The sequence below is a fragment of the Pongo abelii genome, chromosome 3 (assembly GCF_028885655.2).
Source record: "Pongo abelii isolate AG06213 chromosome 3, NHGRI_mPonAbe1-v2.0_pri, whole genome shotgun sequence".
Lineage (NCBI taxonomy): Eukaryota > Metazoa > Chordata > Mammalia > Primates > Hominidae > Pongo > Pongo abelii.
In genome coordinates, this window is record NC_071988.2 from 139,775,046 (window position 1) to 139,802,590 (window position 27,545).

General features: G+C 35.4%; 1 long non-coding RNA gene across 1 annotated transcript in view; it reads left to right on the forward strand.

Moving 5' to 3' along the window:
- The window catches only part of LOC129058862 (uncharacterized), a 35,571-nt gene extending 10,433 nt beyond the window's left edge, over positions 1 to 25,138 (forward strand). Inside the window, exon 2 of the long non-coding RNA XR_008524276.1 lies at positions 24,660 to 25,138. This is a non-coding gene — a long non-coding RNA (uncharacterized LOC129058862). The remainder of the gene's footprint in view (positions 1 to 24,659) is intronic.
- The last annotated feature ends 2,407 nt before the right edge of the window (positions 25,139 to 27,545 follow it).

Here is a 27,545-nt window from a genome sequence, read left to right on the forward strand (position 1 = left end):
AGAATTCTTAAAGGAATAGCTACTACTAAAACAATTTTGACATGTAAACACCTACAGACTTTCATATCTAAAGATAAAAACCTAAGAGAGTGTGTCAAGAAGGATTGCCTAAAAGTAAACTCTAAGACAAGGATTCTCATGAAAGTGATTTATAGTATTTAGGAGGCAGAGTGTGTGAAGTAGGATAGGGCAGGAAAGGATGAACAAGGATGTGGTCTTGGTTGGAGCCTCACTTTAGCCTGACGTGGGCACTCAGGAGTACATATTAAACCTAGTTGGTTGTGCTTTGGCACAAGGGACCAGTTCTTTGTACTCTCGTATTATCAAATCACTGCTACTGCCCATTAAAATGAGTGGAAGTAGAGGTGGGTGTTATATCCAGGCACACTAGCTCTCACTGGGCCAAAGGGATGAGTGCATTGGCCTAGTGAAAGCAAACTGGATGAGACAACAATATCTACTGCAGAGTTATATTTTTTAAATATCTTGGAGAAAGAAACATCTTGCACAAGGTCCAAGTGATACTTGGACTGATGACAGCAACACAGTGCAGAGAAGAGAAAGTAAATAGAGGCGTGCCTTCTCCTTTGATTGCACATTGCTTTTATTATGCTTCGCTGTTACTGCACTTTTTACAAATTGAAGGTTTGTGGTCTCCTGAAGCTAGCAAGTCTATTGGTCCATTTTTACAACACCATGAGCTAGCTTCATGTCTCTGTGTTACATTTAGGTAATTCTTGCACCATTTAACCTTTTCATTGTTATTATATATGTTAGGGTTATCTGTGATCCGTCATCTTTGCTGTTACTATTGTAATTGTTTTGGGGCACCATGAACTGCAATGCTACAAGACAGTGAAATTAATCATTAAAATGTGTGTGTTCCAACTGCTTCACCAGCTGGCTGTTCCCTCATCTCACTCCCTCTCCCAAAGACTCCCTATTCCCTAAGACAAAAACAATTTTGAAATTAGGTCAATTAATAATCTCACAATGGCCTCTAAATGTTTAAGTGAAAAGAAGAGTTACATGTCTCTCACATTAAATTAAAAGCTGGAAATGATTAAATTTAGTGAGGAAGGTATTTTGAAAGCTGAGATAGGCCAAAAGATAGGCCTCTTGTGCCAAATAGTTAGCCAAGTTGTGAATGCAAAGGAAAAGTTCTTGAAGAAAATTAGAAGTGCTACTCCAGTGAAAACACGAATGACAAGAAAGCGAAACAGCCTTATTGTTAATATGGAGAAAATGTGAGTGGCCTGGATAGAAGATTAAACCAACCACAACATTCCCTTAAAGCCAAAGCCTAATCCAAAACAAGGACCTAACTTCAATTCTGTGAAGGCTAGGAGAGGTGAGAAAGCTTCAGAAGAAAAGTTGGAAGCCAGCACAGATTAGCTAATGAGATTTAAGGAAAGAATCTCCATAACATGAAAGTGCAAGATGAAGCAAGTGCTGATGCAGAAGCTGAAGCAAGTTATCCAAAAAATCTAGGTAAGATTATTGAAGAAGGTGGCTGCACTAAACAATAGATGTTCAGTATAGGTAAAACAGGCTTGTAAGTAAGAAGATCCCATCTAGGACTTTCATAACTAGAGAAGAGATGCCAATAACTGGCTGAAAAACATCAAAGGACAGACGAACTCTCTTGTTACGGGCTGATGCAACTGGTGCTGCATTAATTGAAGCCAGTGCTCATTTACCATTTAGAAAACCCAGGAGCCCTTATGAATGATATTAAATCTATCTTTGCCTGTGCTTTATAAAACATGGTTTACTGAGTATGTTAAGCCTACTGTTGAGACCTACTGCTCAGAAAATAAAAGATTATTTCAAAACATTATTGTTCACTGACAATGCACCTTGTCACCCAGGAGCTCTGATGGAGATATACAAGGGTTTAATGTTGTTTTCATACCTGCTAACACAACATCCATTCTGCAGCTCATGATCTAGAAACAATTTCAATTTTCGAGTCCTATTTTTTAACAAATATATTTCATAAGGCAATAACCAGCATACATAGTGATTCCTCTGATGGATCTTGGCAAAGTAACTTTAAAACATTATCTGGAAAGTATTCACCATCCTAGACGTTTAAGAACATTCATTAAGAACATTCATAATTCATGGGAAGAAGTCAAAGTATCAATATTAATAGGGATTTGGAAGAAGTTAATGCCAACCCTTATGGATGACTTTGAGAGGTTCAAGACATCAGTGGAGAAAGTCACTGCAGATGTGGCGGAAATAGCAAGACGACTAGAGTGAGAAGTGAAGCCTGAAGATGTGACTGAATTGGTACAATCTCATGATAGAAGTTGAACAGATGAGGAATTGCTTCTTATGGAGGAGGGAAAAAAAGTAGTTTCTCCAGATGGAAACTACTGTTGAAGATGCTGTGAACATTGTTGAAATGACAACAAAGGATTTAGGATATTCCATAAACTTCATTGACAAAGCAGCAGCTGGGTTTGAAAGGATTAACTCCAAATATTAAAGAAGTTCTATAGAAGACAAAATGCTTTCAAACAGCATTGCATGCTACAGAGAAATCTTTCATTAAAGGAAGAATCAATTGATGCAGCAAACTTCACTGTTGTCTTATTCTAAGAAATTGCCACACCTTGAACTTCAGCAACCACCACCCTGACAGCAGCTATCAACAGGTAGGCAAGACCTCCCACCAATGAAAAGATTAAAGCTTTCTGAAGGCTCAGATGAGTGTTAGCAATTTTTAGGAATAAAGTATTTTTAAAATTAAGTTATATACATTTTTTAGCCATAATGCCATGGCACACTTAACACAATATAGCATAGTATAAACATAATTTTTATATGCATGGGAAACCAAAAATTGTGTCTGACTTGCTTTATTGCAATATTTACTGTACTGCTATGTTCTGAAACTGAACCTGCAATATCTCTGAGGTATGCTTGTACTAAAACTACATGTACACATACTGCTAAAAGTTGTTACAGAAGGGTAATTTAATCATAAACTCCACTAAGGTTATTATAGTACTTATGCTTTAGGAAGCTGTGATCAGTGGAATTCTAGGATGGTCCCATGATCCCCACTCTCTAGTATTAAGCACTGTATAATCTGAGTCTGGGTGGGACTTGTGATTCGTTTCTAGCCAAACAAATATGGCAGAGCTGATAAGATGTCACTCCCAAGATTATGTTTTATTATGTAAGACTTCATCTTAGCCAACTGAAGACAAAGGCTCTCCTGCTTGACATGAGGAAGCAAACACCCGTGCATGAACTGCCAAATGAGAGGCCACATGGATATGGCAAGTAACTGATTTGTCTTTAGGATTTGAGGACAGCTTCCAGCCAACACGCTGCAAAAGACCAGTGCCCTCAGTCACACAGTGCAGGAAAATGAATTCTGCTCACAACTTGAATGTGCTTGAAAGCAGGTTCTCCCTGATCAAGCCTGTAAATAAGAACACACCACAGCTGAAACGTTGATTGCAGATCCTGAAACAGAGAACCCAGTGAAGCCATGCCTGCATTGACTCCTGATGTACAGAAACCATGAGATAATGAAGATATATTGTGTTAAGCTGCTGCTAAATTTTTGGTAATGTGTTATGTAGCGATGGAGAACTAACATAGTTGTGTATTTTAAAACCAAATATTCTATGCTCTCACTTACAAATGGGAGCTAAGATGTGAGGACGCAAAGGCATAAGAATCATATAATGGACTCTGAGGACTCCGCGGGAAGGGTGGGAGGGGTCGAGGCATAAAAAACTACATATTGGGTTCAGTGTATGCTACTCAGGTGAGGGGTGCACCAAAATCTCAGAAATCACTACTAGAGTACTCATCCATGTAACCAAACACCACATGTCATAGTTCTTTCAATGTTTGGTAGTTTTAAGCAGCGAAGCCATTGATTCCCAGGGTTTTATTTTCTGGGAGAATTTTCATTATGGCTTCAATCTTGTTACTTCTTATTGGCCTGTTTAAGTTTTGGATTTATTCATGTTTCAATCTTTGTAGGTGGTATGTGTCTAGAAATGTATCCATTTCTTCAAGATGGTTGACTAAAGACATTTTGTACTAGCTTCCTCCACTAAAAAGAACTAAAATAGCAAGTAGATAATCACACTTTGAAGATATCATCCAAGAGAAAACACTGGAGTTCAACAGGAAATGAATAGGCAATACCTAAGCAAGGAAAGAAAAAGAATCAAGGCAGTCTGCTCAACCTCGTTCAGCTGGGAACCAAGAGAGACTCCCCAACACAAGAAAAGGGTAAATGAAAGATTCTCAGTGGTCCACATTTTCACCATAGACTCCTGCAATTCTAGCCACCAAGACAGCCCTCTACCCTCACAGATTCTGAAACTAATAGAGGGTGTGGCTGGGAGATTATATTATGTCATTGCCCCAGGAAGGACGCTCACACTGGGTGTCTGATATTTCTTGAGACCTAAGCTGCTACAGCAAAGTGCCATTTTATAACTCCACTTCCAACAGATGGTGCACTGTCCTGGAGCCCCACAATGCTGCCACTGAGATGCAAGAGAAGCACAGGCTGCTGCTCCTGGGGCTTAGGCAAAAGTGACCCCAGGTTATCCTACGAAGGGCAGAGACACACCTGAAACACAGACTGCTGTTTTCAGAACTGAGGTGTCAGTGAGACACTATTCTAAAGCCCTTTCCCCCAACAGACTATGCACTGTCTTGAATTCCAGCAATGCTGTGACTGAGGTGCAAGAGAAGAGCTGGCTATTAACTCCAGGGCTTAGGCATGAGAGACTGTGACTGCCACCCCCTCAGATGAGGTATAAGTGGTATGCATACTCCTCACCTGCCAGCCTACACTTCTGTCACTGAAGTGGGCACTGCTCTTTCCCAGGGAAGGGCACTGCACAGCTGCTATTTCCATCAACCTGACAATTTCACTGGTGGCCTAGGGATTACTCAACTTCTGCCTACCACAGCCAGCACCTACACACACCATCACATGCCTGAAGACAAGCCAACAAAGCCCAACTTTGCCCCTCTCCCCACTTATGCCAGTGTGCACAGTCCAGAAGCCAGGTGATTGCCCAGCAAAGTCAATCACTGTTGGCATCTGAACACTCCTCCTGAGAAACCGAGGTTGGGCCTATCCACCCAGCCACTACTACCACAACAGTCATCTACCTGCACATGCTACCTGCAGGCCTGGAGACTGGCTGCCCAAAACCCACTGTAGCCACTGCCAACAGCAGCACTGCTCAGAACCAAAAGGGTCATCCTGCCACTGCCACTGTGATCACCCACACCACAACATCTGAACAGAGGCCCAATAACCCACCAACCTGCAAAGGTTATGGCTGCCACTACCAAGCATCAGAGTAAGCCACTTGGAGATTCAAGAATCAACCAACTTGGGTACAATAACACTAGTGTCAGTGTAAACCACCCTGAGCCCAAAAGACAGCTCACTGCTGCAACTGCTGAAACCTGAACTCTGGTATACCTAGCATCCTAATTCCCACAAAACTTCACCACAGCCTCCACTAATAACGCACCCTAAGCCACTGAGGAAATCTCAGATACCACTGACACTTTTTACAGCCAAAGAAATTGTACAGAGATTACATTACTGCACATAACAAAAATCAAAGACAAAGTGACCCACCCAACCAACATCACAGATAGATCTTCAGGAAAAAGTCCTCTCCTATGAAAGCATACTCAAAATGTTGAAAGAAGTGACTGATGTACCAGATGCAATAGAATTCAGAAAAACAATTCAGGATATGATGAGAAATTTAACAAAGAGATAGATATCATAAAATAAAAACAAACAAATTCTGAAACTGAAGAATTCACTGAAGGAAATGTAAAATGCATTCAAAAGTTTCAACAATAGACTGGATAAAGCAGAGAAAGAATCTCAAAACTTGAAGACAAATCTTTTGAAATAATCCAGTTAGCCAACAATAAGGAGGACGGGGATGGTGGCTCATGCCTGTAATCCTAGCACTGTGGGAGGCTGAAGAGAAAGGATTGCTTGAGTTCAGGAGTTGGAGGATAGCCTGGGAAAAATAGTAAGACTCTGTCTCTATAAAAAAAAAATATTAAATTATACAGGCATGGTGATACATGACTGTAGTCCCAGGCACTCAGAAGGCTGAGGCAGGAGGATCACTTGAGCCCTGAAGGTCAAGGCTACAGTGAGCAATGATCATGCCACTATACTTCTGCCTGGGTGGCAGAGTGAGATTCTGTATCAGCAAAAAAAAAATAATAATAAATAAATGAGAAAAAAAGAATGAATAAAACTTTTGTGATATATGGGACACCATGAAGTGACCAAATGTATGAATTATCAGTATCTCAGAAGGAAAAGAGAGCACAAAATAATTATAAAACCTATTTAATAAAATAATAAAATAATAGATGAAACTTCCCAAGTCTAGCAAGATATTAAGACACCCAGATATAGAAAGGGCAACAATCCCCAAACAGATATAATGTAAAAGGCCTCCACTTCACATTACAGTCAAAATATTTAAAGTTAATAAGAAAGAAAGAACTGTAAAAACAGAAAGAGAAAAATGTCATCTATAAAGGAACCTCCATCAGATTAACAGTAGATTTCTCAGCAGAAACCTTACAGGACAGGAGAAAACGGAATGACATATTTACCGTGCTGAAAGAAAGAAAAAATAAAACTGCTGATCAATTATACTACATCCAGCAAGGTTATCTTTCATAAGTGAAAGATAAAGTCTTTTCCAGACAAACGAACGCTCAGAAAATTCATCACCACTAGACCAGTCCTAAAAGAAATGCACAAGAGAGGCTTAAATCTGGAAGCTAAAGGATAACGTTTGCCGACATAAAAACACACACAAGTATAAAACTCAATAGTAAAGGAAACACACAAATGAGAAAGAGAAAGAGACATAAATGCTACAACTACAGGTCATTACCAATACAAAATGACAGATAATAAGAGAAAAAAACAACAAAAAATATAAAAACAACCAAAATTAATTAACAGTATGACTGGGAAAAAACCTCACATATTAATAATTACCTCAAATGTAAATGGATTATATTCTCCATTTAAAAGATATACTGGCTGAATGGATAAGAAAACATAATCCAACTAATCCCACTATATGATGCCTATAACAAATGCACTTTCTCTGTAAATACACATATAAACTCAAAGTAAAAGGATGAAAAAAGGTATTTTATGCAAAAGAAAAGCAAAGTGAGCAAGAGAAGCTATACTTATATGGAACAAACTTTAAGCCAAAAACAGAAAAAAAATTTAAAAAAAAACATAAGGAAGGTCATTATATAATGATCAAGTGATAAATCCAGCAAAATAAAATAACAATTCTAAATATATATGCAACAAACCCTGGAGCACTCAGATGCATAAGAAAATATTACTAGATCTAAAGAGAGAGATAGACTTCAATACCCTCACTCTCTGCATTAGATAGAACATTTAGATACAAAATCAAAAAAAGCATTGGATTAAAACTGGACTTTAGACCAAATGGATCTAATAGACATTTACAAAACATTTTATCCTACTGCAGAATACACATTATTCTCATCAGCACATATAACATTATTTAAGAGAAATAATATGTCAGGCCACACAACAAGTCTATTTTTATTTTTTAAATAATATTTTTTAAAAAGGTATTTTTTAAAAATAGAAATCATATTAAATATCTTCTCAGATCACAATGCAATAAAACTAGAAATCAATACTAAGAGGAACACTGGAAACTATACAACTACATGGAAATTAAACAACATGATCCTGAATGACCACTGGGTCATGAGGAATTTAAAATGGAAATCAAAAAAATTCCTGAAACAAGTGAAAATAGAAATACAACATACCAACACCTGTGGGATACAGTAAAAGCAGTAATATAAGAAATTTATAGCAATAAACACCTACATCCAAAGAACAGAGAGAGGTAAAATAACCAATCTAACATTGCTACTCAAAGAACTAAAAAGGCAAGAACATACCAAACCAAAAATTAGCAGAGTAAAGAAATAATAAAAATCAGATTAAAATTATACAAAAATAAGGAATAAAAAATCAATGAAACACAAAGTTGGTTATTTAAGAGATAAACAAACTTCATAAGCCACCAGTTAGACTAACCAAGAAAATAAGAGAGAAGACAAAGAGATCAAAAATGAGACATTAATACTACAGAAATACAACAGCTCATCAAAGACAATTATGAACAACTATATGCTAACAAATTAGAAAACCTAGAAGAAACACATAAATTCCTGGATGCATACAACCTACCAAGATTAAATCAGGAATAAATAGAAAACCTGAACAGACCAATAATTAGTAGTATTGAAATAGTAATTTAAAAATCTCCCAACAAAGAAAATCCCGGGACCAGATGGATTCACTGCCTTTTCTAATATACATATAAACACCAATCATCCTCAAACTATTCCAAAATATTAAAGAGGAGGGAACTCTTCCTAATTCATTCTATGAAGCCAATATTACCTTCATACCAAAACCAGAGAAGGACACAGCAACAACAACAACAAAAACTACTACAGGCCAATATCCCTGATAAACATAGATGCAAAAAATCCTCAACAGTATACTAGAAAACCAAATTCAACAACACATCCAAAAGATAATACATCATAATCAAGTGAGATTTATGTGAGGAACGCAGTAATAGTTTAACATACACATATCAATAAATGTGGTATGGCACATCAGCAGAATGAAAGACAAAAACCATATGATTATCTCAATAGGCACAGCAACAGCATTTGACAAACTTCAATATCTTTCATGATAACAACTCTCAATAAACTAGGCATAGAAATAACAGACCTCGAAATAATAAAGGTTATATATGACAAACCCACAGTCAACATTAAACTAAATGAGGAAAAGTTGAAATCATTTACCCTAATTACTGGAACAAGACAAGGATGCCGATTTTAACCATCCCCATTCAACATAGTACTAAAAGTCTTAGCTAAAACAATTAGGCAAGAGAAAGGAAAAAACCATGCAAACTGGAACAAAGGAAGTCAAATCATCCCTATTTGCAACAAATTTAATAAAGCTGCAGAACACTTACAATTAATATACAATAATTAGTAGCATTTCTATACACAATAATAAAATAGACAAAAAAGAAATCAACAAGGCAATCCCACTTACAATAGGTAAGAAAAACAAAACCTAGGAATAAATGTAACCAAGGTGAAAGATCTCTATAAGGAAAACTACAAAATACTCATGAAAAACACTGAAGAGGACACAAACAAATGGAAAGCTATCCCATGCTCATGAATCAGAAGATTAATATTATTAAAATGATCATACTGCTTCAAGCAATATGCAGCTACAATGCAATTTTATCAAAATACCAATGTCTTTTTCCCCAAAATATAAAAAATAATCCTATAATTAATATGGGACAAAAAAGGAGCCCAAAGAGCCAGAACAATCCTAAACAAAAAGAACAAACCTGAAGGTATCACACTACCTGACTTCAAAATATATTACAAAGAGATAGCAGCCAAAACAGCATGGTATTAGTATAATAATGGGCACAGAATATAGAAACAATGAAACAGAATATAGAACCCAGAAATAAAATCACGTATTTACAGCCAACTGATTTTTGACAAAGGCACCAAGAATATATACTAGGGAAAATACACCTTTTTAACTAAATTGTCCTGGGAAAGTTGTATTGCAATATGCAGAAGAATGAAACTGGACTCCTATCCTCAACATACAAAAATCAACTCTAGATACATTAAAAACTCAAATGTAAGACTCAAATCTGTAAAAATTCTAGAAGAAATTATAACGAAAACACTTCAGGACATTGGTCTATGCAAAAAAAATGTACAGCTAAGACCTCAAAAGCATAGCAAACTACAACATAAATAGACAAATAAGACTATATTGACTAAAGAACTTCTCTATAGCAAAAAAAAAAAAAAAAAAAAACATTAACAGAGTGATGTACTAATCTGTTGAATGGAACAAAATGTTTGCAAATTATTCAACCAACAAAGGACTAATAATCTAGAATATGCAGGGAACTCAAACAACAGCAAACAAATTTTAAGTGGACAAAGGACATGAATAGACATTTCTTAAAAGAAGACATACAAATAGCCAACAAGTATATGAACAAATGCTCAACATACTGATCATCAGGGAAACACAAATCAAAACCACAATGAAGTATTATCTTACCTCAGTCAGAATGCCTATTATTAAAAAGCCAAAAAATATACAACATACTGGTGCTGATGTGGAGAAAACTCTTATAAACTGTTGGTGGCAATCTAAGTTAGTACAACCACTATGGAAAATGATATGGAGATTTCTCAAAGAACTAAAATTACAACTACCATAGCTCCAGCAATCACATTACTGGTTATCTATTCAAAGGAAAATAAATCAATATATCAAAGGGATTCCTGCACTGGCATGTTTATTGCAACACTATTCACAATAGCAAAGACATGGAATCAACCTAAATGTCCATCAATGGATGAATGGATAAAGAAAATGTGGTACATACACATAATGGAATACTATTCAGCCATTTAAAAAATAATGAAATCATGTTATTTGCAGCAACATGAATGAAACTGGGGTTATTATGTTAAGTGAAATAATCAAGTCACAGAAAGAAAACTGTCACTACTCTCACTCATTTTTATGAGTTTAAAAAAGTTGATTTCACAAAAATAGAGAGTTGAATGATAGATACTATATGCTGGGAAGTGTGGTTGGATGGGATGAAGACAGGTAGGTTAACACATATAAACAAACTGTTAAATGAAAGGTATAAGTTCTATCATTCAACAGCTAAGTGACTATAGTTAATAACAATGTATTGTATATTTTAAACTAGCTAGAAGAGAGGACTTGAATTTTTCTTAACACATAGAGATGAGAAATAACTCAAAATGATGTATACCTCAAATACCCTGACTTCATAATTACATATTTTATGCATGCAACAAAATAACATGTACTTTATAAATATGTAAAATATTATGAATGTATAATAAAACAAAAAGACATGGCTCCCACTAGAACAATTACAAAAGCAAAATAAAATTCAAAAATTATCTGTTTAAAGGATTAGAGAGTTGCAAAAGCTTTGAGGATGACAGGAGTGTAGGTATCAGAAGGCAGAAAAACATAAAAATGTGAGTTGACACACTACAACCCTGATTCCTCTGGTGCCATTTACTGATTCTGTGCACACATAAGATGATATCTGCATAGTAAAAGTAACCCTTAACACAATATTGTAAAATCAATTCTAGATTGTTTAATATGAATTATGGAAAGCAAAAGGGAAAGCTTTTAGAAGAAAACATAGGAGACAAAATTCATGGCTTTGGGTTAGGCAAAAATTTATTAATTAAATAAGCTACAAAACATACTAAGCATAAAGAATAAATTATAAGAAAAACTACATTAAAGTTAAGTATTATTATTAACTATACCATGCCACTGAAACAGTAAAGAAATCCTCTCAGTCCATAAGCAATAGACTCAAACCTATAGATGAACGGGCAAAAGACTTTAACAGACATTTGACAAAAGAGGATACACAAATGGACAGTGAAATATGAAAATGTGCTCAATTTCATGACATCGGGGAAATGGAAATTAAAACCAAAATTCAATGTCACCAAAATGGCTAAAATTAAAAAGTAAACAAAACTAAATGTGGAAGGCAGAATTCTAAGATCCATGAGTTCAGCATCTTTGTGTCTATGGACTTTGTGTAATCCCCAACCTTAAAGTATGGGCAGCATCTGTAAATTGGTTCTAATACAATATGACAAAAGTGAATGGATTGGGCATAGATAATTAAGGTCTCTAATCTGTTTACTTTAAGTTAATAGAAAAGGTTATTCTGATTTCTTTGAGCAGTGTTCTGTAATTCTCATTGCAAATATCTTTTACCTCCCTAGTTAGTTGTATTCCCAGGTATTTTCTTCCTTTTGTGGCAACTGTGAATGGGATCGCCTTTCTGATTTGGCTCTTGGTTTGGCTGTTGTTGGTGTATAGGAATGATAGTAATTTTTGTATATTGGCTTTGTATCTTTCAACTTTGCTGAGGTTGTTTATCAGCTGGAGGAGCTCTTGGGCCGAGACTGTAGGGTTTTCTAGATAAGAATCCTGTCTGCAAATAGAGATAGCTTGACTTCCTCTCTTCCTGTTTGGATGTCCTTTATTTCTTTCTCTTGCCTGATTGCTCTAGCTAGGACTGCCAATACTATGTTGAATAGAAATGGTGAGAGAGGGCATCCTTGTCTTGTGTTGGTTTTCAAGGGGGTATGCTTCCAGCTTTTGCCCATTCAGTATAATGTTGGCTGTGGGTTTGTCATAGATGACTTATTATTGTGAGTTATGTTCCTTCAATACCTATTTTATTGAGAGTTTTTAACATGAAGGGTGTTGAATTTTATCAAAAGCCTTTTCTGTGTTTATTGGGATAATCATGTGGTTTTTGTCTTTAATTCTATTTATGTGATGAATCACATTTATTGATTTGCATGTATTGAACCAAACTTGCATCCCAAGGATGAAGACTACTTGATGATGGTGGATTAGCTTTTTGATGTGCTGCTGGATTCAGTTTGCCAATATTTTGTTGAGGATTTTTTCACTGATGTTCATCAAGGATAATGGCCTAAACTTTTCTTTTTTTGTTGTGTCTCTGTCAGATTTTGGTATCAAGTAGATGTTGGCCTCATAGAATGAGTTGGGGAGGAGTGCCTCCTCCTCAATTTTTTGGAATAGTTTCTGTAGGAATGCTACCATCCCTTCTCTGTACATCTTGTGTAATTTGGCTGTGAATCCATTAGGTCCCAGGAGTTTTTTGGTTGGTAGACTATTTATTACTGATTCAATTTTGGAGCTTGTTATTGCTCTGTTCAGAGAATCAATTTCTTCCTTGCTCAGTCTCAGAAGGGTGTATGTGTCCAGGAATTTAACCATATCTTCTAGGTTTTCTAGTTTATGTGTGTAGAGGTGTTCAGAGTAGTTTCTGATAGTTGTTTTTATTTCTGTGTGGTTGGTAGTAACATTGCCTTTGTCATTTCTAATTGTGTTTATTTGGATCTTCTCCCTTTTCTTCTTTATTAATCTAGCTACTGGCCTATCTATTGTATTATTTTTTTCAAAAAACCAAGTCCTGGTTTTGTTGATCTTTTGAATGGTTTTTCATGTTTCTATGTCCTTTAGTTCTGCTAGCTTTGGGGTTGATTTGTTCATGCTTCTCTAATTCTTTCAGCTGTGAAGTTAGGTTGTTAATTTAAGATCTTCCTAACATGTGATATGGGCATTTAAGGCTATAAATTTTCCTCTTAACAGAGAAGACACAAACAAATGGAAAAACATCCCAAGCCCATGGATAGGAAGAATCAATATGACTAAAATGACTATACTTCCCAAAGTAATTACAGATTCAATGCTATTCCTACCAAACGACCAATGACATCCTTCAAAGAACTAGGAAAAACTGTTTAAAAATTCACATGGAACATAAAAAAGCCCAAATAGTTGAGGCAATCCTAAGCAAAAAGAGAAAAGCTGAAGGCATCTTGTTACCTGACTTCAAACTATACTACAAGGCTACTGTAACCAAAACCGCAAGGTACTGGTAAAAAACAGGCACATAGACCAGTGGAAAAGAATAGACAGCCCAGAAATAAGGCCACACATCTACCATCTGATCTTTGACAAAGCTGACAAAAACAAGCAATGGTGAAAGACTCCCTGTTCAATAAATGGTGCTGAGATAACTGGCTAGCCACATGTGGAAGACTGAAACTGAATCCCTTCCTTTTACCATGTACAAAAATCAACTGAAGATGGATTTTAAAGACATAAATGTAAAACCCAAAACTATAAAAATCCTGGAAAATAACTTAGGCACTACCATCCTGGACATAGAAACAGGCAAAGATTTTATGACAAAGACACCAAAATTAATCACAACAAAAACAAAAATTGACAAATGGGATCTAATTAAACTTAAGAGCTTCTGCATAGCAAAAGAAACATCAACAGTATAAAAAGACAACTTACAGAATGGGAGGAAATATTTGCAAACTATGCGTCCAACAAAGGTCTAATATCCAGCATCTATAAGGAACTTAAACAAATTTATAAGAGAAAAATAACCCCATTAAAATGTGGTCAAAGGACATGAACAGACACTCCTAAAAAGAAGAAATACATGCGGCCAAGAAGCATATGAAAAAAAGCTCTATATCACTGATCATTAGGGAAATACAAATCAAAACCACAATGAGACACCATGTCACACCAGTCAGAATGGATATTAATAAAAAGTCAAAAAAATAACAGATGCCAGCAAGGTTGTGGAGAAAAGGGAACACTTATACATTATTAGTAGGAGCGTAAATTTGTTGAATCATTATGGAAAGCAGTATGGTGATTCTTCAACAAGCTAAAAGCAGAACTACCATTTGACCCAGCAATCCTACTACTGGATAAATACCCAGAGGAATATAAATCATTCTACCATAAAGGTACATGCATGTGAATATTCATTGCGGCACTATTCACAACAGCAAAGACATAGAATCAACTAAATACTCATCAACGACAGATTAGATGAAGAAAAAGTGGTATATATACACCATGGAATACTATGCAGCCATAAAAAATGAGATTGTGTATTTTGTGGGAACGTGGATGGAGCTATTATCCTTAGCAAACTAACGCAGGAGCAGAAATCCAGATACCAACTGTTCTCACTTGTAAATGGGAGCTAAATGATAAGAGCTTATGAACACAAAGGAAACAATAGACACCAGGGTCTACTTGATCAGAGAGGGTGGGAGGAGGGATGGGAGCAGAATAGATAACTGTTGGTACTGAGCTTAATACCTGGGTCATGAAATAATATGTACAACAAATCCTAAAACACATGTTCCCTATGCAACAAACCTTCACATGTACCCCCAAACCTAATTTTTTTTTTTTTGAGATGGAGTTTCACTCTTGTCATCCAGGCTGGAGTGCAATGGCATGTTCTTAGCTCACTGCAACCTCCACCTCTCAGGTTCAAGTGATTCTCCTGCCTCAGCCTCCCGAGTAGCTGGGATTACAGGCACACGCCACCACGCCTGGGCAATTTTTTGTATTTTTAGTAGAGACAGAGTTTCACCATGTTGATAATTCTGTATGGATATGATCTAATCAGGTGAGCCTTTTGAAAAAGGTCTAGAAGTAAGAGCAAAAACTCTCTTCATTGATGGTTTTGAAGAAGCAAGCTGTCAAGAACTAGACAACTACAAAGAAATTAGCTCTGCCAAAAATGTGAACAGCTTGGAAAAGAATCCATTCCGAGTCAAGCCCCTAGATGAGAACACAGCCTGTCAAACACCTTAATTTCAGCCTGTGAGTCCCTAAAAAAAGAATATGATTAAGCCATTCTCTAACTTCTGACCTATAGAAACTGTAAAATAACAAACATATATTGTTTTAAACCACTAAATTTGCAGTAATGTGTTACACAACAACTGCAAATGAATACATAAAGTAATTTGAAAGATATGGAGAAACTGCATCTCTCATATCAGGGACTGTAAACTGATAACAACCATTTTGGAAAACGATTTGGCAGTAGCTATTAATGCCAAACATATACATGAATGCTTTGACTCCACAGCTTAATTCCTAAGTATATATAAAACTCAAACCCACGCATATCCTTACCACAAAACATATACAACAATGTTTCTAAGAGTTCTGTTCACAAAGCCAATACTGAGACCTACCAATTATCTCTAATCTGCATAGGAGATATATAAACGTGTTATAGTAATCTACAGGAATGCTTTATAGCAATAAAAATAAAAGAATTTTAACTACACATAACAATCAATGAACAAGATGGATCTCATACGTATAGCATAAAATGAAAAACACCTGACACGAAAGATTACACACTTTATTATTTAACTTAAGTAAAGCTAAAGGGAAATCAGTTTCTGATACCATAAGCCCAATAGTGATGACTCCTTATGGAAGTAGTGACTGGAAAAAGCACAAAAGGGGCTTTTAAGGTTCTAAAAATGTGAAATGTACTTTTTCTTAACCTGGATGATAGTTTACTTTTGAAAAATTTATGAATTTGTGCACTAATGACTTGTGCACAACGTATGTATATTATTCTTCAATAAAAGCTTACTTAAACATTAGTATAATGATTCTCTTTACTTCTGTGTATCTCATAAACAGATATGACTGAATGTTTCATGAGGAATCTGTAGAGATATACCAGTTCCTGTGACTTTATTTGCAAGTAATTTTTCAGGTTCTGAAAGAGTACATGAAGATAAATTTGGGGGTGGCTGTCAAGATCTCTAAATAGTATACAATTTTAATAACACCATCAAATTAAAAAGCAATCAAAAATTGTGTGTGTGGCTGGGCGCAGTGGCTCACACCTGTAATCCCAGCACTTTGGGAGGCCAAGGCGGGCAGATCACTTGAGGTCTGGAGTTTGAGGCCAGCCTGACCAACATGGCAAAACACCATCTCTACTAAAAATAAGTTAGCCAGGCATGGTGGCGTGTGCCTGTAATCCCAGCTACTCAGGAGGCTGAGGCAGGAGAATCTGTTGAATCCAGGAGGCAGAGGTTGCAGTGAGTTGAGATTGTGCCACTGCACTCCAGCCTGGGCGACAGAGCAAGACTCCATCTCAAAAAAAAAAAAAAAATGTAAAAAAAGTATGTGTGTGCGTATAAATTCCAAGTCAATAAGAAATAGATTTTCAAGAGAAAAAAATAGAAAAATACCATAAAGGAGCAATTTATTAATGTAAATAAGCTCAAAATATAATTTCTGAAATAAGTAAATACCATTTCTAATCTGCCAATTGCAAAATTGGCTTAAATGAATATTAACCAGTGTTAATCAGACTGCGGGCAAACAGGCATGCTCCACCTTTACTGCTGGCAATGTAAATTATTCGACTTGTTTGAAGAATAGCTTGCATATTACTAACCTAGCAATTCAAATTCTGAAAATTTATAACATAATCAGAGCCATATTTTAAGAAGCATATAATATATGCATATTACTGACATTAATAGTTGAAAATACTAGAAAATATCATGGAGAACATATTACCTTCTCAGTAGCTGATATAAACTTTCCTTTGTAGGGAGAGAGTCAACTTTGTTGAAAAGATGCAACTGAAATGAAAGAGTAGAGACATTTTTGTCATATGAATATTCATTTGACCACACACAAGTTATTGAAAATATTATTTTTAAGCTTAATATCCAGAATACGTGTACTCCATTTAAATAGTGGTAGAGAATTTATAAGCTACTAATATGTGTTATACAGAAAAGAAAAACATTTTCCTGAAAATCTCTTGGAAAGTTAAGAAGAGTGGAGTTGAAACAAAATGATACAATAAAAATACTTTATTAATGTCTTCAGGGAATTTTTCAGTTTCATTAGTCTTGCTTTGTTTAGCGTAAGTTAATAATTGACCTAGTTTTAAACAATAACATTAAAAGCTTTGAATTTTAAGACCATCCTTTCCACCTACATCCCTACTCAGCAGGGAACAGAAAGTCTATGAAAATCTCTCCCATTGTTGTCACATTTGCAAATACATTTAAAAGCATTTTTACTATGCTGCAATAAAGCTGATATATGAGGGGGTCTTCAAAAAGTTCATGGAAAATGTGTATTATAAAAAAACAGGCTGGGTGCAGTGGCTCACACCTGTAATCCCAGCACTTTGGGAAGCCATGGTGAGCAGATCATGAGGTCAGGAGATCGAGACCATCCTGGCTAATACGGTGAAACCCCATCTCTACTAAAAATACAAAAAATTAGCCAGGCATGGTGGCATGCTTCTGTAGTCCCAGCTACTTGGAGGGCTAAGGTAGGAGAATCGCTTGAACCCGGGAGGCAGAGGTTGCAGTGAGCCGAGATTGCACCACTGCACTCCAGCCTGGGTGACAGAGCGAGACTCCGTCTCAAAAAAAAAAAAAAAAAAAAAAAACCCAGGGACCAGGCACAGTGGCTCATGCCTGTAATCTCAGCACTTTGGGAAGCCGAGGCAGCCAGATCACCTGAGGTCGGGAGTTCGAGACCAGCCTGACCAACATGGAGAAACCCCGTCTCTAGTAAAAATACAAAATTAGCCGGGCACGGTGGCGCATGCCTATAATCCCAGCTATTCGGGAGGCTGAGGCAGGAGAATCGCTTGAACCCAGGAAGCAGAGGTTGTGGTGATCCGAGATCGTGCCATTGCACTCCAGCCTGGGCAAAAAGAGCAAAACTCCGTCTCAAAAAAACAAAAACAAAAACAACAAAAAAAAAAACAGTGCATGAATTTCAATTTTTTGCACCAAAATAACTTGTACAAGTTATTGTTATCACATTTCTGAACCAGATCTAGTTTGAAGCACTAAGAAGAAAAAGACATCAGTGTGAAAACAGCCTCTATCAGGGCAACAGAAATTCTGCTAAAATTGAAGCAAGAACAAACAGCATATTGATGGTGAATCTTAAGTGAAAGAATGGTGAAATCCCTGACGCTTTACAAGAAGATTATTGGGACAATGCCCCCAAAGAAATCAGCAGTTTACAAATGAATAACTCATTTTTAGGAAGCGATGAGATAGTGTTGAAGAGGATGACTACAGCTACAGTCCACCCACATCAATTTGTGAGGAAAAAAAATTAATTTTGGCTGTGCCCTAATTGAAGAGGACCAATGTTAACAGCAGAAACAATAGCCAACACCTTAGACATCTCAATTGGATCAGCTTACACAGTTCTGACTAAAAAAATTAAAGTTGCGTGAACTCCACCTGATGGGTGCCAAAATCTTTGCACCCAGACCAGCTGCAGACAAGACCAGAGTTTTCAATGGAAATGTTAAAGAAGTGGACACCCAGTAGTGGGATTGCTGGGTCAAATGGTTATTCTGTTTTTAGTTCTTTGAGATATCTCTAGACTGTTTTCCATAGAGGTTGAACTAATTTACATTCCCACCAATAGCACATAAGCAGTCCCTTTTCTCTGCATCCACACCAACATGCGTTGTTTTTTGACTTTTAACAATAGTTGTTCTGAATGGTGTAAGATGATATCTCAGTGAAGTTTTAATTTGCATTGCTCTGATGAGTAGTGATGGTGAGCATTTTTTCATGTGTTTGTTGGCTACTTGTATCTCTTCTTTTGAGATGCCTGTTCAATGCCTTGCCCAGTTTTTAATGGAGTTGTTTGTTTCTTGTTGAGTTGAGTTCCTTGTAGATTCTGGATATTGATCCTTCATCAGAAAGATAATTTGCAAATATTTTCTCCCATTATGCATGTTGTTTTTTTACTCTGTTGATTATTTCTCTTGTTGTGAAGAAGCATTTTAGTTTAAATCCAATTTTCTATTTTTATATCAACTCAAAGGAAATCATTATATTAAAAATACACATACATTTATATGTTTATCCCAGCACTATTCGCAATAGCAAAGTCATGGAACCAACCTAAGTGTCGATCAACAGATAAGTGGATAAAGAAAATGTGGTATATAAACACCACGGAATACTATGTAGCCATTATAAAGAATGAAATCATGTTCTTTGCAGCAATAAGGTTAGAGCTGGACTCCATTATCCTAAGTAAACTAACTCAGAAACAGAAAATCAAATGCAACATGTCCTTACTTATAAGTGGGAGCTAAACAACGGATACACATGGACCTGAAGATGGAAATAATAGACACTAGGACTCCAAAACAGGTGACAGTATGGGGGTGAAGACTGAAAAATTACACATTGCGTAAAATGTTCAATATTTGGGTGATGGGTACACTAGAAGCCCAATCTCCGCTATAAAACAATATATACATGTAAAAAATATACACATGTACCCCGCTGAATTTAAATTAAAAAAATAAACAAATGGGATCAAGATCCTGAAGTAGTTCTTTGAAGAACTGTAACAGTAGATGAAACATGGCTTTACCAATATGATCCTGAAGACAAAGCACAATCAAGGCAATGACTAACAATAGATGGAAGTGGTGCAGTCAAAGCAAAAGCAGACCAGTCAAAAACAAAGGTCATGGCAATAGTTTTCTGTGATGCTCAAGGCATTTTGTTTGTTGACTTTATGGATGACCAAAGAACAGTAACATCTACTTGTTATAAGTGTTTGGAATTAGCCAAAGCTTTAGCAGAAAAATGCCCTAGAAAGCTTTGCCAGGAGTCCCTCTCCATCACCACAATGCACATACTCATTTCTCTCATCAAACAAGGGCAATTTTGAGAGAGTTTTTAGGGGAAATCATTAGGCATTCATCTTACAGTCCTGAGTTGGCTCCTTCTGAGTTATTTTTGTTTTATAATATGAAAACAATTTTTAATGGGCACCCATTTTTCTCTGTTAATAATGTAAAAAGGACTCCATTGACATGTAGAATTCTCAGGACCCTCGGCTCTTTAGGAATGGAATAAATGACTGATATCATCACTACGAAAAGCGTCTTTAACTTGATGGAGCTTATGTTGAGAAGTAAAGTTACTTATTTTTTTTATTTTTATCTTTTAATTTCAGTTTCCATGAACTTTTTGAAGTCCTCTTGTATTTAAACACACACACACACACACACACACACACTGAAGCAGCTTCTGAAATATCTTTTAAAAAAACATATAGGAAGATTCTCTCTAGATATAAAAGTAGAATATTTTCTGCATTTGTTAGAGATTTTATGTTAGATATGGCATCATTAATTTAAGTTTTCCAAGTTGTGTGTGAGTTGAAACTATAAAATAAAGTTTAAAAAACGCATTCTCCTTAGTATTTCCTTTAAGATATGTGTGTGAGGGAATAATATGTGAATCACTATCGCTAAGGAGTAATCACGTTGTGATGTACTGAAAAATTCAACAAATTATTCATAGCTCCAGTTTGTCAGAAAGTAACTTAAGAGGACTATTGTTAAATAGAACTGTTCAATCACTTATTGTCTTCACTGTAGAAGACACACTTGTACTGGCTGAGAAATAATTGAACAGATTGCCAGACACCATAAGTGATGTCTTCAAAGGATGAAGTCTAAGGATAAATTCTTTCACTCTTTCTCCTTCTAGGCCCCCGTTTCTTTATAAACCAAATATATGTATGAAGTACTTTCATCACTTATTTACTAAAGATATTTTATTATTTATTCTATGAAATATTATTAAACACTCTGTACTGTATGGTATAATGAAAAGGCATAGGCTCCCTTAGGATAAAAGAATTTTCATGACAAACACAGTCAAGTTGAAAAAGAGAAATAGTCACTAAATCTATCTTACGCTAGTTTATAACTCTGACCAGAGACAAAGTAAAGATAGACAAATGGTCACTAAATCTTGTTAACAAATTAATCACTCTCACCCAGTATGAATTGTCTTTCCTCCTAGGTTTTACCTTAACAGAGGATAGAGTGTTGAGTTCATAAATTTGATAAATCTTGTCCCGAAAGCAAATATCTGCCAAGATTTCAAGAAAATGTTATAAATGAAATATATAAATAAACAATACAAGTGTGCAAAAGTAGACAAAGATTAAAGATATGCATTTGTATTATGGATAATTTACACTAACAATAGCTTGCTGGCCAAGTGAAAAAGAACACAAACATAACCGCACTGTTTTTTACTTTTTCTCAAGAAAGGTAATGAGCTACTAAATGTTACCACAGTTCCACAGTGCCAATGTACTGAATTAATGAAAGCTGCTACTTTGAAAGGGTAGTTATTTTACTAAGCAATTTGGAGAGCTCTATTTTTCATTCTCTTCCCTATTTTGAAGTAAAACAAAATGAATTGATTGTTGTTCAGTACATTCTAGTTACAGCTTGTTATATTATTAATGACAGGAACACATTAAATCATTTCCTGATTGCATCAGAAGCTACAAAGAAAAGGATAGATTGAGCTCACGTTATTTTTCAAATATTGTAATGTTCTTGGCCCCTTGAGCCACATGTTGATATTAAGATGTGATTTAAGTTTTCCTCTTTAGTTACAAAAAAAGAAGAAAACAGAAGAATCTAGACTTTATTAAACTTCTCTACATTCAACCTCTTTCAAAACAGTTTGAAATTGAGAAACATTCTGTTTGTTAAAGATTTAGAACTCTTGAAACTTTATTAAGTCTAGCTTTCTCCCTTGAAAATAAGTATAGATATTTCTTAAATTAAGAATCAAAATGTAATGCAGTCATGATTTGCTAAATATGGCCATTTTTGTTGTTGTTGTTGCTGGACAATGATCAATCACTAATCATTTACAAAACAGCATTAAATGCCAATGTTTCAATCCCTATATAAGGTATCATGAGAAAATATAAAGACAAAGATATAAAATATTAAAAATTTTTTAAATCTCAGAAGTTAGAAAGAAAAGAAATAGCAGATGTGTGGTTTGTATAGAGTATAACTCTTTTTTATCTTTAGAAATAAATAATCTACACAAAGCCAGCATTCTAAATTTTTTTTTACTTCTTGGTATTTTAAATCTACTTTTATGTTCCGACTTTCCAAAGACATTTATTTTGTATGTGAATATTTATATTGGTGAATCTAACTTCAATTATGAATACACTCAGGTAGCATTATGGAGATGCATAGAAGGATGAAACTTAAGCTTTCTCTCTTTCTTTTTTTCCCCTCTGTTCTGTTTTAGTTACTTTTTTAATGTACAAAAAAATTTAATTTTACTTAATCTGTCAGACAAGAGAGTAGCTTTGCACGAAAAGATCCTTTTCAGTAATTAAACTTAGTAGGAGTTTTAACCTGTATTACACGTCCCTGAGTTAAGGGATATTTTAAATGTCTACAGATATCAAAAGGGTTTTCCCAAGGGAAAAAAAAATGAATGGGTATAAGCTAGAGAGGCAGTTTTATATAAAAAATATAATTTTCTACTAAATTAAGCCTTTGAATAATGAAATAGACTATTTTGAAAAACTTCTCATAGTTGAGTTTATTAAGCAAAGGCACATTTGAAATATTTTAGCGAAAGAGTCAAGGACATCAGAGGTATCCTTAGGGAAAGGAGAAGAGAGTTGAATGTCCTCTTTATCAAATCTAATTCTAATTCTAATCTTAATAGATTTATGGAAAAGGCTCTTGAGTAGAATTTGGAATGAATAAAATAGTCAAGAAAATGTATCTTCTATAAAAGCTTATAACCAACTAAACAAATGAGCAAAAGGCAATAGAAAAGTAGAGCCACAGGATAAACACCCTACTATCCTTTGAAGAGATATGTAGTGAAGAGAAACTTAATATAAAGAATTTATTAAGAAGTAATAAATTTCTTCTTTTAAGAAGTTTAATTTATTATTAAGAAGTAATAAAGTAAAAAATATGCATCCAGTAGGGACTCAAGATTAGATGAACGTACCAAAAAGAGATAAAATCCTTGCCCTCATAGAAATGAACATGATCCTGAACAGGCACAGAAATGCCAGCATTTTTGCAGTTATGGTTGAGATTAACATGTGTTAGCCCAGAGGTTACATGTGCTATAACTCTTTCTTTAGAGTGAGTGCAATGGTCAGGGGTCGGTTTACTGACCTACCAACACGTGCTATCAATAACTCAGAAAGAAAACAGATCAAAACCTCATCTGTGTTTTCTTATGTGCAATTGGTCATTATATATACCATAGCTGGGAATTAGTTGTACTAACTGTGGCTGGAGAAAGCATGACAGTGACATCTTTCCTAGGACTAGTGTTAGTCTTCCCTCCTCCAAGACAGCCTTCTCCCCTCTACCTTTAGGAGTAAAACATGAACCCTTTACATAGCCCACCAAATAGGATCCTGTGTCTCTGAACACATCATTTGTCCTGTTCTTTTTGTCTCTCCTCTTGAGGTTCAACTCTTTGGAAGGATTTTTTAAAACATCTTACTAATGACATTAGGACTTGAAGAGTTAACATGCTGCTGCATGCTGCATTTCACACCTGCATTATTGCATTTGCTAGGACCCCAAATTATAATAGTTATAACTACAAAACAAGAAAACCATATCTATCCTATAGGGAGTTTATCAATATAGAATTTCAGGTCCTCTAAATGGTTTCTCATTAAGTAGTAAATACACCTAGCATAAGTAGTAGGAAAACCTTACTGTCAGTATTTGAGAACAATGCAAGGTTTTTTCACAACTATATGCAATATATTTAGTGTGAAAGGTTATCATAGAATATGGAAGAATATTATACTGACTGTTTTCCACTTTTCGGAGTACCATCATCGACAGAAGCAAAAGTCTTTATCTGCTGAAATCTTTATTGATGTACTTAAATGGTGAAATAATATGTCAGGGTTTTACTTTAAAATACTTCAGGATCAAAAACAGAGGGAAAATAGAGAAAGGTAAATGAAACAAAAATTATTCACAGTGGTGATTGTTTAACCTGGGTAATGACAACACACAGATTCATAGTACTATTCTCTCCACTCTGTATGTCTGAATGCTTCCATGACCAACAAATAAAAACAAAAAATAAATAAAATATTAACCTCTTTTTTTCTTTAATTCTCTCTCTTTTAGCTTACTCATTGGAATTCTAAGGACAGCTCCAGTTAACACGAAAGTAAAAATAAAAACCCAGAAAACCTTTTGGAAAGACTACAACAAAGAAAAATTCTGATACTTCTTGTAGATTCATTTTCCACCCCAAAGATTAAGTAACAAAGGAGATGTGGGAGAAAGAAACAAAATGTGAGAGAAATTGAGATAAGAGAGGACCATGTGAAGGAGGTGGAGTCTATAAACTGGGAAGGAGGAAAATAACCTGAACTCTTAACTGCTCTTGAAAGTTCACTCTGTCTTCACTCCAGCTCTATTGACTGATTACCTGTAGCCCACTTGATATTCAACAGTCTTTATCAAAGAGAGATCACTTGGATACTTTTGTATGAGTGGTGTCACAAAAAGACATCTTGAGCCCCCAAATAAGGTACAATATACAAACCAGAAGTCCCATTCAGCCCAGTATTTATTCTCAAATGCTGTGGACAAGAAACTTTGCACAACCAGAATGTTTTATTTCTTTCTTACATAATTGAAAAGTAATTTGCTTTGAGAAAACATTGAAGCTTCACTGCACATTTTAATGCAATGAGGAAAAGACACATTTTAAAAGACATAAGAAATTCAAGTGAGAGGCAATCATATTTTTCATTACATTCATTTTAAACAAGAGATTACTAAGTATTTTAAATTCCACAATTAGTATAATTACTAAAAGAAGTTGCACATGTTATATTTTGAGAGCTGAAGAATCCCAGATACCATCTTATCTTCAGCCTGGTTTTCAGGTAGAACCACTTGTAGATTTTGCCATGTTTTAATGTACTTATTTACCTTCTTTTACTAAAATGGATGAAATGTGCATTTAATTAAAGACAATCACATTACAGGAATATACACTTATAAACAAGAGTAAAAAGCAAAACTTCAGTGCAAACCCAGAACTTGAATAAGTAACATAGCAAACTCATAGTTTTATGGTTACTTAATTTCCTAATTTATAGGAGATGTGTTTTCGTTTTAGCATACTTTGAAGGAAAAAAATCTGGATCAGGGAAAGTCAAGTATTTATTTTTGGACACATTGAACTATAACATATTATAATAATAATTGACATTTAGTAAAGATCTCGTATGTGTAAGATTTACTTACTTACGTAGCTCATGATGCAATCATTATAACAACTCTGTGAATAGATGCTATTACAAACAGATACTTGCAGATGGCTAAGACTTAAAGTGATTTATAAACTTCTAAAGTCACAATACTAATAAGTGGTAGAGTTAGAATTACCAGGTTGTATAACTTTAGAGACATTATTCTACAGCACCTATCAGCTGTCAGTATAACTGTTATAAACTTACAGCTACAGAACTGAACGTACTTGCTTCCCTGGATTGATGAACAATTTAGTCAACCAATTCCTCATGAGGGGAAAATTTACGCCTTCCTATCCCAGTCCTTCAGGAGAAAAAGATAGTGGTTGAGGAATCAGCTAGGTGCAGAGTTAGTGACACTACGTAAGTGATTAGTATAGAGAAAGATCATCAGATTTAAGGTTAAAATTTAAAAGAAATTCAGTAGAAGAATTGTACTGGGGACTAAAAGGCTAGTGTTAAGAATATTAACTGGATCAGGTAGAAATATGATTTCCAATAGGGAAGGCACTCAGACAGTGCTTAGGCCAAACGGATAGTGACACTGAAGTTCAAATGAGAAAAATCTCAGTGTATCCTTTAAATAACTCTAGAGCTAAAGCCTTGTTTACTGGTAAGTTTGATTATCGAATATTTATTCAGCTCATCATGGTCATATATTTCTACATATATAGTCTATGGAGAATTTAGTAAACACTGTGGTGTATTCCTTTAAGAAACCTTAATCCTTTCATCCAAAATTTGATTTTATACAAATAGACAGTTATTTAAAGGCACTTATATTGATGACGACCAGGATTTAAATTCATTGATATGCTTTTAGTTACAAAAGATCTACGGTTCTTTAGATCATTAGGATAATACTGGCAACACCTAGAAACAGTAGTATCATGAGATGTAAACATATATTCAATGTGTGTAATCTCCAAGCTCAAATACTTTGGCGCATATGTCAGTTTGAGTCCTCCAAGAAGCAGATGCCAAGATTGGTTATAAAGAATCTCATAGCAGCTCAGAGAATGTTTCAACTGGGCCCATGGGGAGTCCTCAAGCTACAGCCAGCCATTAGAGGAGTCCCATGTCCTGCAGGAATGGACCTGCACTAGTATCCCCACAGTGCTCAGTTAATTATTGAGGCCACCTGGAGAAAGTATCACCTCAGCATGAAAGAGTGGTGAATACAGAGCAGCAATGACTGAGGTTGTTGATCACCTGTGATCGCCAAAGCAAGTGATCTGAGCAACACATTTCTATGGCCATTTCCAAACACAGCATTTATTTTGCAATGTATATATTTTTATATAATCATTAAAACCTGTTCTGTTTGTGCTGCTCAACTTTTCAAGGCCCAGTATCTTTCTCTCATTTTCATAGTTGTGACTAGTTAATTTTTAGCTCGCTGCTAGGAAACGTCAGGTGCAATTGATATCAGAGATGAAGAGGCAAATTGGTCATTGACATTTTTATGAAGAAAACTGCCATTTCCACACCCTATGATTGGTTAGGCTTTTCCAGTCATGAACTCAACAGTAACAACAACAAAATTGTAGAGGAAAAGAAAACAAAAAGCAATGCCCTTTTTAATCTATTTGGTAGTGTGCTTTAATTTATCTGCTCAAGAAAAGAGATGGGATTTATAATGCTGATTCTGAGATGTCAGATGAGGTATAGAAAGGGGTGTGAGGATTTGGATTTAGATAGGCTTGGGTTTGAATGCCAACTCAACTGCATTTGAATTATGTGACAG